Source organism: Parasteatoda tepidariorum, chromosome X1, assembly GCF_043381705.1.
Source record: "Parasteatoda tepidariorum isolate YZ-2023 chromosome X1, CAS_Ptep_4.0, whole genome shotgun sequence".
In the NCBI taxonomy this organism is placed as follows: Eukaryota; Metazoa; Arthropoda; class Arachnida; order Araneae; family Theridiidae; genus Parasteatoda; species Parasteatoda tepidariorum.
Genome location: NC_092214.1, coordinates 72451428 through 72466626, shown reverse-complemented (window position 1 = coordinate 72466626; position 15199 = coordinate 72451428). Strand labels below are relative to the sequence as shown.

The 15199-nt window shown below is 28.7% G+C and overlaps 1 protein-coding gene across 4 annotated transcripts in view; it reads right to left on the bottom strand.

Annotated features, from left to right (window-relative positions):
• Positions 1 to 15199, bottom strand: part of LOC107445331 (KN motif and ankyrin repeat domain-containing protein 2) — a 76292-nt gene that overhangs the window by 53149 nt on the left and 7944 nt on the right. The window contains exon 1 of one of the 4 annotated variants that reach the window (XM_071187617.1): positions 11997 to 12039. The exons of the other annotated variants lie outside the window; for them this stretch is intronic. The gene's annotated coding sequence lies outside the window, so the exon portion shown is untranslated. Of the gene's footprint in view, positions 1 to 11996; positions 12040 to 15199 lie in introns of those variants that run through there. 4 annotated transcript variants of the gene reach the window in all.

Sequence of the window (15199 nt, the reverse complement as noted above, 5' to 3'; positions counted from 1 at the left end):
AAAAATATATGATTGCATTTACTCATCTGCTAAAAGCAAACTTAGTATGAAAGTAATACAAATATATCGTATTGTTTTACTGTAATCTCTAAATTTTATTAATGATTTCATTAACTTCAAATGTCGATGTAATTCCTATTTCTAATTTTGAATTTACTTAACTGAATTAATAGAAAATATTGAAAAATATGTTTAATAAAAATTCTGCGTCAAAGGGTTAAAAATAATTTTTTTTAAATATATTTAGTTCATTTATTATTTTTCCTTTAAGTCTACTTTAATTATCAGGTTAATTCAATTTGAATAAAAATGATTTCTCATACAGTCGGGGAGTAAAATTTTCGAATCTGATTTTTGAAATCAAACAATTTATTGCGACAAATTAAAAAAAATTTAATTTTTTTTTAGTATTATTATTTTTTAAAGAGCAATTAGAATTCTCAAAATGCAGTAATAAAAACTTATTATCGGTGTCTTAAGTATCATTTCGTGGTCAGCAGATATTTTGATGTGGGAAGTCGAATTCGTTCAGTTTAATATATCAGTTAGAAGGGGAAGGAAAAAAAAAGACTGCAGTTAGAAATTATTTTAGACGATAACTAAAGAGCAATATTCGTGGCTGGTATTTATTATCGGTGTCTTAAGTAGGGGTCATCATTCCGTGGTCAGCAGATATTTTGATGTGGGAAGTCGAATTCGTTCAGTTTAAGATATCAGTTAGAAGGGGGAAGAAAAAAAAAAGACTGCAGTTAGAAATTATTTTAGACGAAAACTAAGAGAGCAATATTCGTGACTCGTATTTATAAAAAGATTCACGAATAAGTACGAGAATGTTCAGTATTTTATTATAATTTTTTTTTCTCATTTTGTTTATTGCCTTGTTTGCAATGAGACGGTATGGAAGAATGCAACATCAAAATGCATTATGATTATTACCTCAGCTTGAGGTACTTTGGATTGGATGAATTATTTCGGAGAAATAAAGCTAAGGAATCAAAGGCGAAACTGAATCGCCAGCAATTGTTACTTTTCAATATAAATAAATAGTCTGAAGATAAAAATTGCTTCAGTTACATTTATAACTAAAAAATATAACAAAAAGTGGAAGAATCTTCTATGAGTGAGAGTTTGTTAAAGAATGTTTGAAGAATTCATTTAAGATACTTTACCCGCCTTTTAAGTTATTTCGTAAATCACCTTGTCTCGTGTGAAAATAGTAAAGTTTGTGGAGGATAATACTACAGATATGTTCCGTACGCTCTAATTCAAACATAAAAGAATTTCGCGTTTTATTCTGTACCAATAAATGAATCATATTAAATGAATCAGCGATTTTTTTTCTCTGTTGCGTTAACAGAGAAAAATAGAGGAATTAGCTAATATTGTTGTACTCAAAAAATACAGCCATTGGTTCATATTCTTGTTTAACCAGTATTTTGGCTCAATGATAAGGAGCAGCAATTGAGGATAAGAAGCAATTGAGTCATAACTATAAGGAACAATATTGACTTTTTCTATGGTGGGACAAAAGACAGAATTACTAATAGTAAAGAAATTTGACGCAAAAGCTTGATCTCAACGCTTGTGTTGCTTGTTGTGACGCAAAAGCGCAATTTTTTTTAAAACTAATTTGTTGATTTTCCTTTGCATCATCCATAAAGAAAATTGGTGCACAAAGTAATAATTTTGCAAACTCTAAACTAGTTATGAATGTAGCTGTAAAAGTTGTTTAACTTTTTTTTCTCCTTCTTTTTACGAAATTCAAAGTAAAATAAATTTTAGTAACTGACACTGAAATTAACTGTTATCCTTTATTTCCTACTGAATTTCCAGCACACGCGAGGCCACGAAAATGAAAAACATTCCGAAGCTGAAATGAAAAGACCAAGTTGACATTTTTTGGTATCAGTGAAACTTGGTAGAATACAAGTGGAGAGACCAAACTAAAAATGGAAAATCTATCATTTTCTCTGGAAAGTAGAAGTATTCTCCAAAACAGCAATAAAATCTTTGATGGGATCAGTGTCTGAAAGAATAATTCGAGCTAGATTCAGAAGAAAACAGGAACATATTATAATTATTAGCGCGTATGCACCTATTAATGACGGTAATGATGAAGAGAAAGAAACATTCGACAGTGATTTACAGGATACTAAAGATAGTATTAATCCTAAACACATATCGATTATTAGAGATTGGTTGACAGGGCGCTGGACTCACTCACGTTCGTGAGAACGGATCCAGTCGGCCACGAAGTAAATGGTGGCTGGTGCACGTTAAATCTGTCGGGTTACAAAGTTTTCCATGTTCCCATAACAAATTATATCTCTGTGGGGACTGATTTGGAGATCGATCGTTTTCTGGTTCAGATCAAAATTACGATCTGTGGATGAATGAATGGGTCCGCCCTATAAACGGGTGTGACGTATGGGTGTGGCAGTATTTTTGACGTATTCTTGGCCATAGATGGCGCCACTGGGAAACAAGAACAATCGCACACCTTGCCTTAATGGCCTAGGACAACATATTGATGGTTAAAATACTTGGTGAAGCCCGACTATAAGTGAATCGAAAACAATAGGCAATTCTTGGAAAGAGACAAAATATCAGAACACAAAGAGGTGGAGAGCTATGATAGATACCTTATGATTTAATTTAAAAAGTTTAAATTCACTTTTATTTACATATGTTAAGGCAAATTATGAAGGAAAAAAAATTCAAAATGACACAGTGGTATAACTTATTGCAGTTTATAGTAATTGAAAAAATACATCGATTTCCAATAATTAAATTTCTTGAAAATTAGCAATGAATATCCTAAATTTGAAGTCGACACCATTTCATTCACAAAAAAACGCTTGCTCAAATTTGCTATTAGAGCATATTTTTTAATCTCTTTATTGGCAGCGCAACTGTTAGTTATACGAACTAAATAAAGTTCATGCATTTTCATTAAAAAATATCCAATAAGTCTCGATATTCTAAATCTCTATATTTATTTAAAAAAATTACTGCTGCAGTTTTTGTAATTACGTATTCTTTATTGCTGAACTTCGTATCAATTTCGAATTAGTTTAGAAATTTTTAAATTGTTTACTTTGGTTTTTCATCTTGACTTTTTCAGTCTAAAAGAAAAACTACTCATAGTAAAATTATATACTTTTTTCACCGTTATTTACTCTTGAATCTGAAGATGAAAAAAAAAAAACTTTCGGCATTTCTTTTAATAAGTTTTGAATGTTTGCCTAAACTCACTTTTCCTATACTTTAAATTTTAAATTAGTTATGGAGGCGAAACAGAATGTGCGATGAAAAATTTCTCTCACGGTAAAGCTTCTTAAAAGTTAGCAAATGAAAGCAAATTTTTGATCACATGAAAAATATGTAGAAAAATATTTATATTTAATATTTAGCACATAAATTCAAAAAAAAAATTTTTTTTTTCAGCTGAAAAACTAATTGGAAGCTATGCAAATAAATTCTATGAACCATATTATTTGTAATAGTTTCCTAGTTTTAGAATATTCTCAGATGAATCTTCTTGACAAAAGATGTTTAAAAATGTGTGTATGAGATATTGATATCTAGCTCTTTTCTTACAATGGTTTCGCGCACGATTTCAATATTTTCAACAAATATATATTTATTATTTTTTTTTCCAACTATGTTATAAAATAAAATACAATTTTAAATAAAAACACCTTTAACTCCAATCGTACATTAAAAATAAAAAAAAAAATTTAGGCATATACTTCTCTACAATAATGGAAGAGACACTTTCAGTTTTTACTTATTTATTTTTAAATTTCTTAAGAAATACTTCAGGGATTCTTTTGTAACACTAGAGATGTTTAATTAACGTAATTTTTTATACTTAGGAGCAAGGTTTAAAGGTTTAAGAGGTTTGAGGAATCGACAATAAATTAAGAAAGAAGACAAGTTGTATTTTTGAAAACCCTATGCTAGAAAATTAAGCAATAAGCTTGTAATTCGTATAGATTACTTTGGTAGTTACTTGAAATAACTGCATACAATTATGTAAACCTAGATTAAATATTTATAGAGATATGGACATTTTCATTAAAAAACAATAATTTTGTCTCACGTTTTTTATTATAACTTTAAAAATATCCAATAAAATTAAACAAAATTTTTGAGGAAAATTTAAATTAATTACATTTTTTTTTTTAAAATTGAAAAGAATCGTTAAAATCTGAGCAAAATATGAGTATTTAAAACAGTTTTTTTAAACTGTGCATGCGCGGAAAAATAATTTTAAAAAAAAAAATTTCATAATTTTATAGTCAATCGTATTTGGCAACAAATAAAAAATAAGTCTGATTTGTATATCTTAAATGTTTAAAAAGTTTCAAGCAATTTTCTTAATATTTTTTGTTCTTTTTAAAAGAAAAGCTCAAAATAATGAGGGATTCCACAAATTTCATTATAGGTTATTATAGAGTATATAGTATGTTGTAGGGTACAGTACTACAAAATAATATTTATGAAAAACTCCTGATCATTTTGAGTTTTCTTTTAAAAGTATAAAAACTACTTAGAAAATTGCTTGCAACTTTTAAGATTTTTAAGATATTCAAAACAGCCTTTTTTCATTAGTTGTCAAATACGATTCACTACAAAATCAAGAAACTTTTCCAAGTTTGTGCAATATAACTACTTTAAATACTTATATCTTGTACAGTTTTTAACGATTTTATTTTTCAAATTTCGTAGCAATAATTTTGTAATTAATTTTAAATTGATCCACAATTTTTTTTTAATTTTACTGAATATTTTTTAAGTTATGGCAAAAAACGCAAAAAAAAAAAAAATCAGTTTTTTTTTATAAAATGTCCATATTATAAATATTTAAGCTAAGTTCACCAAATTTTATGCAATTATTGCAAATAACAACCAAAGTAATCGATACAAATTACAAGCTTATTGTTGATTTTCTGGAATAATGTATTCAAAAATATTTTCTTTCGTAATTAATTGTCGGTCCCTCAAACCTCTGAACGCTTTAAACTTTATTGCTAAGTATGAAAATTGCACGAGTTAAACATCTCTAAAGTTACAAAACAATCCTCTAAATATCTCTTGAGAAATGTTCAAAAAATGTAAAAAACTGATAGTGTCTCCCCCATTATTGTAGTGTTGTGTATCATATGAAATTAATATTTATTAGGGAATAGTATTAATATATTCCAAGGATTTGTTGAAATATTTAATAGAGTAAGTAGAAGTTGGAGTCGAGGTTTAAAAGGTCAACAAACAAGCGACTTTGCACCTCTACTTAAGAATGCTACAATTAAGAACTCCATTAAAAATTTTTAACTGTTCAATATATAATTGAACTTACTTTTTGCTAACAGAAAACCTCATTGTGATCGTGAATTAACTGGAAAGAAACTATTTCATTAAATTCAATGAGATTTATTTTCTTTATGAAGGGAAAAAGAATGAGAAATATCCAAGTAATGAGCCTCCTGGTGATTGAGGCAATGATTTGACAGACCGACCTTCTCTTACATTAAAGGCTCCTATTAATTCCTAAACCTATGAAGAAAAAAGTTGTTTACAAATTCTAAAAACATGTAGTCTTACAAGAAGAACTTGGATAAGTAAATTGGAATAAGTGAATGAACTTAAACTCCTTTGAGAAAGAGTAAAAGAGCTGCAGATGAAAATAAAATTAGAGAAATTAGATACTCTTAGAAAACTCTAAACTAAAATGAAAGAAAACAGTTCGATCGAAACCAATTTGATACTAAATCAAGTACTTGCTTCAGCGCAGGATGTTGCCATCATTGTTAAACTAGGCAGCACGTATCATGTTCCGCTCACATTTTCGAGACTTACAATTATCACACTTGTAAAAGTATATTAAAGGCTGCCAACTACGCTTCAGAAATTTTTTTTAAAGAAGTATAAAATTAAAAACTAAATGTTTTAACATTTTTGGTAATTTTGCCATCATTTTAAAAGTCTCACCAAGAGAGAAATGTAACAAAATAACGTTTCATATAAATTTCTGAATCACTTAATCAGTGCTAAAAAAATTTAAATGTCTTATCAATGTGTCAGACTAGAGTACTTCATTTGTGCTAGCAAACTCTATATCAATTTCAGTTAAGGCGGAGGGGGGGGGGTAATTTGATTAAGCTTGAAGTTAAAAGAAAATAATAATTTTGAAAATAAATAAAACGTAAAAAAGATTATAAAGGTTTTGTAAACAAATTGTTATTTTAATGCTAATTGACTGATTAAATTCATAACTTATTTAAAAGATAAATTCCAGATAGATAAACTTGAAAGTCTGGAACCTACAATGAAAACCGCTTTAAACATGAAATTTGTGTAGTCGTTCAACAAACAGTATATGTCAGAAACATCATAATAAAAATTAGTTTCATACGAAACAATTTTACAGAAACAATGTTTTTTGGTTGCAGAAATTTAAGTATATTCACATTTACTTATGCTATCTAAGAGAAGAAAGAAAGTAAAAGAAACAAGGAAAAATTAAAATATTTTTTAAAAATATATGATTGAAGTAATAATGTTAGATAGTCTAGCATATAATGTACGATAGATGAATATATATATTTAACTAAATATCTATTTGATTAAATGCAATTTTTATTGATTTTCCCAAAAAATAATATTTTATTTCCAACCTCTTTTATTTCCGCAGCTCAAAATGTTCTATCTTGAATTATATCAGTTCTAACTATAATTTTATCTATAGTAAATTTTCCATCTTGAATGAGTTAAAATTAGAGTTAAATATTAATAAAAACCCTTCTATCCAAATTTAAACTTTTATAAATTCACAGTAATCCTGAGAAAAAAATAGATCGATTCAGAGCACTTTGCGGCTATTAACTTTCTTTTGATATAGAAAGATCAAACTTTTTATTGATTCTTAAACCGAATTACGTACAATACAATAAGAAATCGTATTTATGGGTCGATAAAAATGTTCGATAAAGACATTTGTTCTTACTACCATAATGAAATGACATTATCATAAAAATCATAAATAAATATAGCAATCTGGGCTGGCTTTCATCTGGAGGAAAGCTATTTTTTTCATAAGACTAAAAATGAAAGAAACTGGACGAGATGGTAAAAACTAAAAATGATCAATAGCAATAAGAATAGCTCAAATTTATGAAAATTAAATTCAATATAGTAAAACGAAGTTTACTTTTACATGTTTTTAAAAATAAAACTTCTTTTTTTATTTATTAACTTCTTTATTGTTAGTTTTAGGGAAGGATTTTAAAATATGTGTACTATATTATTCAAGAGTTAGTTAGTATGTACTATTCAGTCAGCAAATGCAGCATATTATTCAGACTTATCAGTATTTGATTATAAAAATTTGTATGTCATTTGTAATCGGGAATTCAACATGTGTTTTTTAGTACTGTCTATTAGGGTGTGCCAAAAAATGGATATTTCAGAAAAGCAGAAAAAAAGTTGAGCTTTGACACCCTCATTTTGGGAAAATAATTTTGAAAAAATTAACAAAAAATTCAGGTCTTTAAGTCACGCATGACCTTCAAAGTTTGACAAAAAGGTAAAAAAATATCTCATTTTAAAATTTTGTTCGAATACCATTCTCGTGCATTGTTTTAACTCTATTAATGCAAAAAATATTTAGATTTTTCTAATAGTTAGGTCGCTCATAAGCTATAAAGTTACGGCAAATTAGAAAAAATTTGATTTACCTAGCTTCGACATAAAGCAGTATTTCTTTTTTAGTCCAGTTTTGCACTTTTCGAATGAGTGTGCACTGTGCAGTTTTTGCTTGTATGAAAAACATTAAAAGAAGGTGACGCCTGATTCTTCGAGATTAAAATCTCAAATGAGATTAAGTAACCTGCCACTGCTATAAAGAGATTTAAAATTTTTAATAGAGCAACACTGCTATTACGTCTAGCGTTTTTAAAGATGTAGGACTGGTTAGTGTTGAAAACTAAACCCTAATAATTGAACACAAACTTTGAAATGAACTCAAAAACTTCAGTGTGAAAGGAATATACAAAAAAGATAGGGCATACTAGTTTCAAGAAAAATTTGGACCAATTATGTACAAAAGGACAAAACAGGCAGAGAACATAAGAGTAATTCAAGAGCCTGGCGAAATACATCGATGACACATAACACCCATAAACGGAACTGAAGTATTAAATCCAAAATAGCTATTTAAAAAAAGGTATCAATATTTGGGGAAAAACTTCGTTGACGTGAAGCTATTATTTGTTATTGGCTGTGATGGTACAGCTATAAATAAGCTCGTAACATTGAAATGAAATTTCAAGGACCATTACACTGATTCATTTATCTCCTTCATTTAAATGAGCTTCCTTTTAGAAATATTTTTCAACATTTAGATGGTTTAACAACAGATCCAAATACGTTTTCCAGATTTGCTGAAGAAGCCTTAACTGCCTGCAAGAAATTACTTATTTACTTTGGAATATTGAAATAAATTGGAAGAATTGACATAAGAAATTATAAAAAACTTTTGCTGCATATTGACAGGGAAATACTAAATAGAAATCTTTCGGTCAGAAATCCATTACTTTAAGTTTTGCTGAGTTCTGCGACTGCATATTTCCCCAACTGAACATACTAATGAAATGAAGATACTTTTAATAATTTTAAAAATTCATACTTCAGCGTGCTTCAATATGAAAAACAAGCTTTTTGCGAACCTGTACGCTTTATGAATACTATGCAGACTAAAGAATTTGATTGATAACTTTCTAAAGTTGTGTATTCAATGATATGCCTATTTTACTAAACATGAGAACTTGGTATTAATCGCGGCAGGGGAGGACATGTGTATAAAGACGTTGGCAGAAGAATACTCAAAAAAGAGATCAATCATGAGGTGACACCTGTACTTTAAGCTACTATGAAGAGTCTATAGACTAGTCGACGTGTTCATTTTCGCCACCCTTCATTATAATATATAACAAAACAAAGATATGAAGTCAAAGTTACCCTTGATTATAAAGTATGACAAAGATATTTTATCATTTTAGAAAGAAAAAAAAAGCAATAGTCAATACTTAAATTCATAAATTATTATGTCACACTCCGGCTGTTAAACGAATTGCGGAACTGGTCAGTGAATCTGTGAATGCAGTATGGAGATCTAAATGTATGGTATTTGGAGGAAACTTAAGTGATAGAATTTTAAGAACAACTTCATACAAGCGATCATTAAAGTAGATAAAAAAAAATTTAAAAAATCATACATATAGTAATTGGAAATTCAAAAATATTGTAATTAGTCCTTCCCTAGATGCAAAATAACTTGGGTCCTCACTGGACCAATATTCATGAATCTTGGCTCAACAAGGGTTCAAAGGGCCATTATTTTTCTGATATTGAACCTATATAGAATTGTCCGATTCACCAGATATTTTACAGCCACTTTACAACCAATGTCAGTTCTACATAGAATTGCCAGATTTACCCGATATTTTATATGAATTATTTAGCCAATATAGGTTCTATATTAGCTATGTAGGTCCTATATAGGTCATTCTAGGACCAATATTAAAAAATCCAGGCATCCCAATATTGGTCTCTCGGACCTATATTGAGTCAATTTTAACTTAACTGGGGCCAAGGTAAAATCGTTGCTAGGGTTCATGCCTGGGTTGATGGGAAGATTAAGGAGGATCTTGAGGTGCCACCTCCTCCTCCTTGTGATGATTTCTAAATTGTTTATGCACAAATTATGATTGCATACAAGAAACAAGCTGTACAATGCAAAAAAAGAGATAATGCACTATCAGGGGACTGTTTAGAAGAAATTTGGGTCCGTTAACGGACCCTTCACAAAATATTTTAACTTAAAAACGGACCCTTCACAAAATAATTTATCTTTTAATCGGACCCTTCACAAATTTGTTTATCTTCATTATTGTTTTGTTAATCGAATAAACCCTTCCCAGGAAGGAGGGGTAAGAAAGACAGATGTACTAAACGAACTAAGTTTTGTCTTCGACAGACGCTTCTTCCTTTATTCGTCCGAAATGAATATTCTACGTTCAGCAGTATAGGCTAAATACCAAATATTTGTATGTTACATCTCTAATTTAGTAGCAGCAATTGTTATTTATTTTTAAATAAAAAAAGGTTTTAATTATAATTTTACAGTGTTGAGCATGATCTTGTATGTCTTTACAATTTAAAAACGTCTTGAAAAAGTTTTTTGCAATAACAGGACCCTATTAGCACAAATTCACAAAAGCAGGACCCTGGTTGAAAGAAGAACTTAACGTTTATTTTATATTCACAAATTACAAGTAATTTTTTCACAATTTTACAAAAACGGACCTTTCTCAAAATGTCTGGACAGACCCCTGACTATGTAAAAAAAAGCAAAAAAAATCCAAATTTGACTAATTTCACGAAAATGTATAACTTATACGAGACCTAAAAATTGTTTTAAAAAAATATTTTGAAAAAGGCATTAATAGAGTGCTGAAAATAAGCACGAGAATAGTATTAGAACAAAAATTAATAAGATTTATATTTTAATAAAAAATTACAACATTTGAGTGATCTAAAAACCTAAATATTTATTATTTATTATTATTATTTTTCCCAAAATTAAGATGCCGAAGCATAAGTTTTTTTTGCTATTAAAAGTCACTTTTACGAAATATCCATTTTTCGGCCCACCCTACAGTCGACATTTAATACGTGATTTATTAATTTAGCGGTATCAATAAAATTTTATTATGTTCCTTTAATGTTTCTTCATATAATTATGAAATCAGGTTTTACTATACTCAATAATATAAAATATTGAAAAGCTAGTTATTTTAATTTTTTAAGAAATTGGTAAAAGAAAAAAGCTGCTTTTCAATTGTTTAAAAATGATATATTAAATAGTTGGAAAATAAATATTATTATTTAAACTGGATTGCAATTACAAACTGTTTAAATATTTCGAAAAAGTGTTCTTTCACTTGGGTTCAGAAAAAAAGAAAACTATTTCTTACAGGGCTAAGGAAGACTTTTCTAGGGTTTGTATGAAACTTTAAATCGAGTTGAAATTGAAACTTAAATTCATTATTAAATACTTGATTAGATTAACTATTAACATGCAATCAGAACTAAGAAATACTTTTATTGCTTGACATGTCCCCTGTCGTCTTAACAAAAAACAGACGTTAAGTGAGATCGTTATTTAATGACAGCATAAAACATTTAATATTTACTCGTTACAACATTTAAACATTTACTCATTGCAACGAAATACTGGACTAATTTTAATAAAACAATGCTAAACTCTAATGGGGATTAGGAAACTAATAGAGCAATTAATAATAACTCTTTTATTTTAATATATTCGCATAAAAGTATCATCTAGAGGGATCTTCCTTAATTTGAAAAAGGAAATCAAAACATTTCACACTTAATATTCAGTAACAGTGAAATTTACACGAAATCAAATAACAAAGGAAATTAATAAAAGGCAAAAATATTTAACCCTTGCATTCTTAGTAATTTTCTCAGAAATGAAAATAATAATGTTTATGTTTCACACTTTAAGTTCAATAACATTGGGAGTTTCGCTGAACGCAAACGTCAATAGTAGAAGTTTTGAAAAGATCTAAATAAGGTCATAAATACTTTTATATTTGATCCTTACATTAATTTTTCGCAGAAATAAATTATGCTGAATATCGGTTACTATAGAGGAATGAGTGGTTCAGAGCGGATGTTTTAATAGGCGTTAAAATAATATTACGTACAGGAAATAACAAATGGGACTTCATGTATAGGTCGTTATACTGAAAAGGTCGTATTAAAAAGCGTCACGATTATTCACTCCTTTACTTAGATTTATTTAAATATTATAGTAAACAAAGCTACAATCGTATATCAATAACATATAGAAATAATGTTGTATAAAATGTACAAAAGAATACATTTTTAATTACAAAGAAACTCACCTGTTGGTCGTAATCACAAAATAAACCAAAACATCGTTTTTGAGAAAGAGAGAGAGAGAGTGGGTTTACCTGTTTCAACAACATTCTCCACCCACTTTCATTACCCACACGTAATAAATTGAACCTTCCATTCAAACCAATTGCTTGTTTTGTTCGAGCAATGACTGTTGTTAGATGTCAACTCATTTTTAATTTATGTACGCTTCTTTAGAAACTGAGCAAAATTTTTAATTTATGTACGCTTCCTTAGAAACTGAGCAAAAATTAGGGATTTAATAATTTTTTCGAGATTACCTTTATTCTATTAAATTATTATTACAATAACTCATTATTCTAATAATAATTCATTAGAATATTATTAGAATAATGAGTATTATTAGAGAACTCATAAAAATGAAAAAAATTGTGTTTTTCAGACTTAAACTGGTACTGGCACGAAATATTCTGCTTAAATTTATTTTAAGCATGCTCCAAGCTATAGTGTAGGTTTTTAGTTATATCAATAAAAATATAAATCTATAACGAAAAACACAATGGAAATGGATTCACTATAAACTTTTAAATTTATTTTCAGCATTACGGCAGTCATTTCAGCAATTTACTATCAGTCGTCTTCACGAACTTGTGTTTCAACGCATTCTTTAACGAGTAACATTTGTATCGTCTTCTTAACGACCCCCTCAATTTTCTTTTTATTTCTTTAACTTTTCAATCTATTTAAGTCCCAGTTTTTTTTTTCTTTTTGCCATGTAAAATTTTAGGATTTAATATGAAAATGCTGTATTCTTGTTTGTTTTTTTCTTAACCTATTAAAATCAAAACTATTTTTAAAAAAAAAAAAAAAAAAAAAAAAAAACATTAATTTACATGTGGCTTTATTTTTTGAGCCTAAAGTAATTGACGTTTAAGTATTTAATTACCTGCACGTAAATTATTTATTATGATTAATCTAAGGTTCTATGAAATAAAGCCTTCATAAAATAAGGCTTTTTTCTTAGATTCGTGACACTGGGGAACAAATTTTTAGTCGCATTTATACAAATAATGCCTAATTTAGGATCTCCTCAATATTTTTTAAAAATGACATATATGTTTTCTTGAAATGTTTAAAAACGTTATATACAATAGAGAGTCTCATAATTGTTGCGCCATACTTATATGAAAGCATATCAGCAAAATTAAAATAGCATAGGAGCCCATGTCAGAAAAAGTCGGCCGACAAGAAAGAACTTTAGAATGAAGGAAAACAACAAAAAATATATTTTTGAGAAAAAGGACAAAAAACACAATTTGTCAATTATTATTTTTTTATCATCATAACTTCTGTTCTCTTTGACATAGAAACGAAACTAAAACGGTTTTGAAAAAAGGAAAGTGTATCGTTTTATTTTATGTAAAAACAGAAAAATGATATTTTAGACAAAATTGATAAAAAAGAGATACCTTAACTCTGAGGGCCCGTTCCTGATTAGCTGATAACGAGAATGTCTGCCTGTAAATTACTTTAGAAAAATATGATTTGGGGGGGGGTGAAAGGAGGGTTCAAAGGAGAGTAACTTACATATTTCTATTTATACTAAAGACAAGTGAGATATTGTTTCATAGGAAAATTTTTACGCTTAATCAAATGAAACCAAACCTAAATCTATAGCACTAACAGGGTATAAGTAATAAAGGTTTTTTTATGCATAGAAAGTACAGTTTTGTACTTATACCGATCTAAATTTCCGGCATTGCTACATCAACAAGTGAGGCATTGTTCCTCAGCTATTTACTATCTCTATACCCAATAAAATTCAAAATTATGTCGATGCCTTGAATAGTTTCGAATACCAAATGACCATCAATTTCAACCCCTCCCCAAAAAATTAAGAAAAACAATTTTTTGCAAAACTAAAAAAAAAATATTTCTAATGGTTTTACATAAACATAAAAATTTCAGCAAAATCAATAATGCCAATTATCTAAGTCAGCCTAATTGTACAAATAAGGCTCTCAAAGGTATCAATAATTAAATAACATTGTTTTTCGGTTGAAATGGAAAACTCTTCAAGCCAATGCATACTAAAATATAGCTACGTAAAGATAATCCGTCCAACAGCCAACATCCGTCTTATTTGTATTTATAAATATGAAATACTATTCTTCTACTTATCTTAGATTCTGTTGCTGCCTGGAAACAGCTTATCAGCAAGAAAATATTCTTGTTTGTTTTGTTCTTATCTTATTGGAAAATGTGAATAATTTTCAAGCTTTTTACTTCGTTAAAAAAAATTTTGACTGCAATTTTCCTTACGTCAGTTTCTTTTCAGAATCTTTCCACACACACACAAGAAAAAAAAATGGTATGTCCCGATTCAAGTGTTCCAAGTTGAGGTGGTAAACAAAAATTGTTCTGTTTTAGAATTAACAACTTGTTTGGTATTCCCCTTTAAAGTGGTAATTTCATATTTGACATGGTTTCATCAAAAAACATTTCGCGGACTTTTGCCGCGTTTACTTAATATCCCCATTTTCTCTTTAGAGGGGACCTACCAGGTTTCAAAGTAACATCATGGGACACGTTCCAATATTCGCACCGGTGACACCGGTTACACTGGTTTGCCGCACCGACCGTTCCAATATTAAAACTGGTTGCACCAGTGCACCGCACCGATCGTTCCTTTATTAGAACTGGTGTCACCAATCATGCACGAAGTGCACCAGGTCTCTGGTTGGTTTGGTCAGTTCGCATGACATCATTACCCTTATTTGTTTACAAATTTTATTATACCGTTTCTGTGATCTTCATAATTTTGCTGTATTTTTGAATGGATTTATTATAAATTTGTTATAAAAACTTGTTTTATCATTGAAAATAAATTTTCTTGTATTAAGTTGAAATATAATAATTATTATTGGAAATGTATTCTGTTGATGAATCGTCTTGATGCTGTTTATAGCAATGGATATCATTCATAAACGTTTTATTTCTGACATTAGTATGTTTTTGTTTTCAAGACTAAGAATTCATCTGAATTTTGATTCGTGTGGTGATTAGATTTACTTAATAGATTCACATCGAAAGAATTTAGACTTGTGATTTTCAATAAACATACCGTTTTGTAAATCAAACAACTATCCAAAGCATTATTGTTAAATTTGTAATAGCGATAGAACTTTAAAATCAGTAGAAGATTTATTGCTTCATATGAAAAAGCTCA